The sequence below is a fragment of the Rattus norvegicus genome, chromosome 18 (assembly GCF_036323735.1).
Source record: "Rattus norvegicus strain BN/NHsdMcwi chromosome 18, GRCr8, whole genome shotgun sequence".
NCBI lineage: Eukaryota > Metazoa > Chordata > Mammalia > Rodentia > Muridae > Rattus > Rattus norvegicus.
The window spans coordinates 36,221,327-36,227,326 of NC_086036.1; positions in this window are offsets into that span (position 1 = coordinate 36,221,327).

Here is a 6,000-nt window from a genome sequence, read left to right on the forward strand (position 1 = left end):
TTCTATGAAGATCCTCCCATTCCCACCCACCCACTCCCACCTCAACGCCCTGGCATTCCCCTATATTGGAGAAATGAGCCTTCACAGGACCAAGAGCTTCTCCTCCTATTGGTGCCAGACAATGCCAGAGGATGTTGAATTTTTAAAATGCCTATTCACTGGTGTTTGTGTTTCATCTTCTCACATGTTCATCAGCCCATGTTTCAAATGACAGTTTTGTTGTTTAGGTGTTTAATTTTTGCTATTCTTTATATGTTCTGGATATCAGTTTCATCTCTGAGGTGTGGCTGGGTAAATGTGTCTAACATTGTGCAGGCTGTCTGTGTTGCTAGTAGTTTCCTTACTGTGCAGAAAAATTTTAAGCTCATGTGGTCCTAGGTTCTGATCCTTAGGAATATTTCCTGTACTATTGAAATCTTGTTCAGAAAGTCCTTGCCTCTACCTACAACCTCAAGTGCTTTTTTCTACTGGAAGAACCAGCATTTTTGGCTTTCACTTAATGCACTTGATTCATTTCAATTGCTTTTATTGCTCTGCACAGTGCAAGAGATGTGGATCTAAGTTTGTAGATACCTATCGGCACCATTTGTTAAACAGACCCTATAGATACAATGCAATTTTCTTCAAATTGCCAATGATCTTCCTCACATAACTAGAAAAAAATGCAAAAATTTGTAGGGTACAGAAATGACAATAGATAGACAAAGCATTTTTAATTTACTCTTAAAATAATATTTTTGTTAACTCTTTAAGAATTTAACATGATATATTTTAATCATATTATTTCTGCCCCTCCAGAATCTTCCCCACATCCCTACACATCCAACTTCATATTCTTTCTCTATCTTGAATAAATAGATACTAGAAGCAAACAAAATAAGCAAAATGTCCAAGTTTTGTTGGTTGACTGTTCCTGGGCAAAAAGGCTTGTTCTGGAGTGTGGTTGACATACCAATGGCCACTCCACTGAAGAAAACTGATTTTCTATTTCCCGCCATCTATCAATTACAAATAGCTTCTCTTAAGCTGAATGAATATTGCAAGAAGTATCATAATATCTGTCTTGAAATTAAACTTTGGAGCTGAAAAACTAATCCTTCTACTAGCAAAGCAATAGACATACAGACCAATGGCAGAAGACCAGAAATAAGCATAAATTTCTGTGGCTAATTTCTGTGGCTACCTAACTTTATTTTACAAAGTCACCAGGAATATACATTTGTAAAATAAGGTTTTTCAGATAGGGAAAAATTTTGTAATGTGTACTCATCTACAACACTGAAGTACATATTTGAGGTAAAGTTCCAGTGTTAGTGTCAATCAACAGATATTACGCAAATTATTAAGCATCACATAAACTATCAATGTCCCCCACTCCACTCCCTAGAGCATTACAATTTCTTCCTCAGGCTTGCATCCAATGCCCACATTCTGCTTAATTATTACGATATCCATTGTACCTTACTCTAGATGGACCTTCTTTCTTCTTTAACTGCCCTTAGAACCTTTAATTTCATTGCCAATAATGACCTTAATTGTTCTCTTTTCCTACAGCCTGTGAATCTATCTATCTATCTATCTATCTATCTATCTATCTATCTATCTATCTATCTATCTATCTAATCATTCACATATCTTCTGCCTTTTTCTAATTATCTATCTAAAAATTGTCAAAATTAAATAAATACATACTTACAAGATCTTTAGGTCTATTCCTCTCAAAGATCCGGCATTCCCCCTTCTTAAAGTTTGCTCTGCCGACAGACTATACCATCAGGAAGCCTTCATTAAGCTAGCCTCATGGCATTTGCTACACTGCTTAGAATGGAACACTGTGCTTAAATTGTGGATGACTGGGGGAAAGTATCCCAGTAACCTCTGTGACCTGTGTCGTGGATTCTGGCATGTAGCTGAGTTTGCTGAGAAAAATATAATATTGCAAGAACAATCCAGAAGGAATTTAAAAAATACACTATAGGGAAGCAAAAGCTTTAGACAATGTAATTATGGCAAAATTCCATTGTCTTCTAGGGAGATCAATGAGCTGCTAAAACTTTGAGTGAACTGCTTTCATTGACTAGAGAGCAAAGGAATGGCATTGCTACAAATAGCAGATTACTAGCACCAGATCTGCATATAAAAGGTAATTAATTAATATGAGGTGAATGAATAAGTGAGAGGAGAACTTTAACCTCCATGCTTCAAGTAGCTCTATCAACGAGTATCTGTTTGACAAGGTCTGGTACTACTCTGAGATTCAGCTGCTGTATATGTAAAAGCAGGACATTATATTTTCTGTCCTATGTTTCCATAGCACATTAAATAGCAATGATGGACTGTCTGATGAGTTGCAAAAAGGTTTCATGCACGCCTGACTAATAGCAGTTAATCATCTGTAACTTGTCATCACAGGCAAAAGCAAATGAGCTTGGTTTAGATAAGGAGAAAATGAAGAAGGGTTTTACGCATGCTAGTAAAAGGAAGCAGAGGGTCTTTTTTCTAGAACATGTCTCCAATTTGATTAGGAAGTATGCAAATACAAGAAGTATGTTTTAGCTTCTATGAATGATGAAATATTCCACAATTTCTCTGTGCCCATGTCTGGAAAATATATGTAAAATATGTTTCCAGTGTCCAGAAATTAATTATATTTCTTGGGATTGTCTGTAGACTTGACTGGAAAATCTATGTGAGCAGGTAGCACAATGCCTTGTACACACTAAAGGAAAATAAATTATGGACTTGTTCCTTTCTTTCCTCCTTCCCCTTCTCTTTCCTCTTCTTCTCTCTTTTCTATACTTCTTTCTTATATTTTGTCTTCCTATCCTATCCAATTCACTTTACTTCATATAATTCCACTCCACCTCTTTCCACCCCACTCACTTGGATTGTTCCAGGAAAGAAATGACACTTAATTTTGCGAAAAATGTTGAGATTAAGTCCGTGGTTCCTAACTATTCTGGATACATGATAAATCAGTTAAACACATAAGCAAAGTTGTCTGAAGTCACCACTATTATCTTTGTTTTATATAATAAATATAAGTTTAAAGAGATTAGGTAGTTTGTCCAAGGTTACAAATCCTATGTGAGACAGAAGAAGGTATTGGACCCAAAGTTGTGTGACTCCAAAGAATCTGCTAGGAACTCTGATGTTATTTGCACCCACTGAGCTGCTCTGGCAAAGTGCCTGGAGCAAGCCACCGAGTCACTGGAGCTGAAGTTCCCAGCCTAATTCACTAATACTTTTATATCTGCTCTGTTCTTTGCATTAACCACTTCCTTTCTTATTTGCTTCTAAAGGAAATCGATCTTTGTATTCATGTTTTCTTGAAATCATGTTGGAGTATAGGCTAGGCAGGGTCCATAGTGACTCTTTACTTCTTGGCAGAAGGTGACTTCAAGCTTCAGGATCACACTGTAGCTAATTACACTTGAAGTTCAAATGAACAATTAGAAGTATATCTCAGATATTCCATAGAATACAGCTATATTAAAATTACAATATGACAATAACTTCAAGTCTCTCAGGAGAGAAATCAAAGAAGATCTCAGAAAATGGAGAGATCTCCCATGCTCATGCATTGGCAGAGTTAACATGGTAAAAATGGCATAGTAAAATTACCAGAGACCTGGGAGGTGGGAGACTCCCAGGACTCAGAGGGAGTGATCTTAGATGAAATGACCTACAGTGGGGAGAGGGAACTTATAGAGTCCGCCTCCAGTAGAAAGACTGGATGAATGGGGTTGCCTTCCCACAGGCAAAAACTTTGACCCACAATTGTTCCTGTCTGAAAGAACTGCAGAGACAAAAATGGAGAAGAACCAGAGGAAAAGGAGGTCCAGTGACAGGCCCAAAGTGGGATCCAGATCAAGGTGAGGTCTGATACTATTACTGAGGCTATGAAGTGCTCACATAAAGGGACCTATCATGACTACCCTCCAAAAGACCCAACAAACAGCTGAGTCAGATGTAGATATTTACACCCAACCAAAGGCCTGACACTATTACTGAGGCTATGGAGTATCCACAAAAGAGGGCTTTCATGACTGCTCTCCAAAAGACCCAACAAGCACCTGAAAAAGTCAGATAGAGAGATTTACACCCAATCAATGGACAAGAGCTGTTGACTTCCGTGGTTGAATTAGGGACAAGCTGGAAGAAGCTAAGGAGGAGGGCGATCCTGTAGGAGGATCAGCAGTCTCAATTAACCTGGAGCCCTGAGATTTTTCAGACAGTGAGTCACCAAATAGGCAGCATACACCAGCTTATATGATTCCCCTAACATATGAACAATGGAGGACTGCTGGGTCTGGGTTCAGTCAGAGAAGATGCACCTAACCCTTGAGAGAGTTGCGTCCCTAGGGAGTGGGGAGGTCTGTTGGGGTTGAACTGAGAACATCCTCTTGGAGATGAGAGGAGGAGATATGGGATGTGGAACAGTCAGAGTGTGGACCGGGAGGGGACAAAGTCTGGACTGTAAAAAAAGATTAAAGAATAAGTAAAAATAATTGTTATTTGTGGTAAAATTGATTTTATTCTTTTATCCAACATTTTAATAGGTAAAGCTACACTTATTTTATTTGTTGAATCTAGTATCTATGTTTGGTCATGCCCTCATAATTTTTTGTATACATAAAAATGATATCACCATTACATTGAAGATCAAATGGAGTCAAGTGTATAGTAGAGGAATAGTATATAAAAATATACTATATCCTATATATAGTATAGGAAAAGCTCAAATCTGGATGATACTCATGGTTCTCAACCCGTGGGAGAACCCTGGCTCTTTCACAAGGGTCACCTGGGACCATCAGAAAACAGATACTTATAATTCAAGAAAGTAGCATGATTACATTTATGAATTACAACAAAAAATGTATGGTTACAGGGGTCAGCACATGTGAAACTGCATTAAGGCACCACAGCATTAGAAGGTTGAGAACTACTGCACTAGTTTCTCTTTAGTAGAACTGTGGTATGTTTTCCTCCCAGACTTCCCTGAGATAACCCTACCTGGAATATGTATGCCCCCTTATTCCTCATTAAAAAGTCATAAAGACCCCTCTCTCACTCCAGCTACATCTCAGCTGAGGTTTTCTGACATGCCCTGGTAGGAACGCTTGTAGTTCAGGTGCTAAGGAGTGGCATTGTTTTGTCCTCGTGTGGTCTTCCTGTCTGAGGCTTGTCACTTGGCCAATTCTTATGACTTAGGCTCATTTATCAATTATTTATTCATTGTGCATTTCGAGCTTGTACTGTTTGCCATATATTCAGCTTAGCGTTGGAAATATACAGAACACTAATCCTATCTTGCTTAAGACAACAAACATTTAAGCAAGTAGTTCCAGTAGCTATAGGAGAAATAGATGCTAATAGAGGCGTGGAGCATCCTACTGGACATAAGCAGGGTGTGAAGGGATATGGAGGGTCATGTGGATGCTGAATGTTAAATATATAAGTATTATCTATACCATAAAGTTGTAGAGAAGACACTTTAGGCAAGAGAAATGAAACATACACAAGCAGAGGATCCCAGAAGAAAATTTTCCTTATCTAATACTTTCTATGACTTCTTACTATATTCAGATAAGACTTCTTGTGTTTTGTCTACATTTCCTGCTTGAGGCTTCTTCTTAAGCATATAGTAGAATAATTCTTAAAGCACAGGGTCAGGTGGCATCAATCAATTTGTGACTTCACCAGAGGGAGAATTTGCCTGGCATGCACTGGAATGCACACACTGGCTGTTTACATCAGATGCACAGGCTGGGCTGGTGTCGATACCCTACTTACTAAAACACTTAGCATTCTCTGAGTTCCTGAGTTTTTATTTGGCAAATTGCTTATGCTCACTAACTTCATGTCTCCCATTTTTATCACAAAGATAATCAGAACATCAGCTTCATAAAAATTTCATGGCTATAATTGAGATTATGCTATGAAGACCTTAGCATCCTACATTTCCAATAAATATTATACATCACCACATTCTGA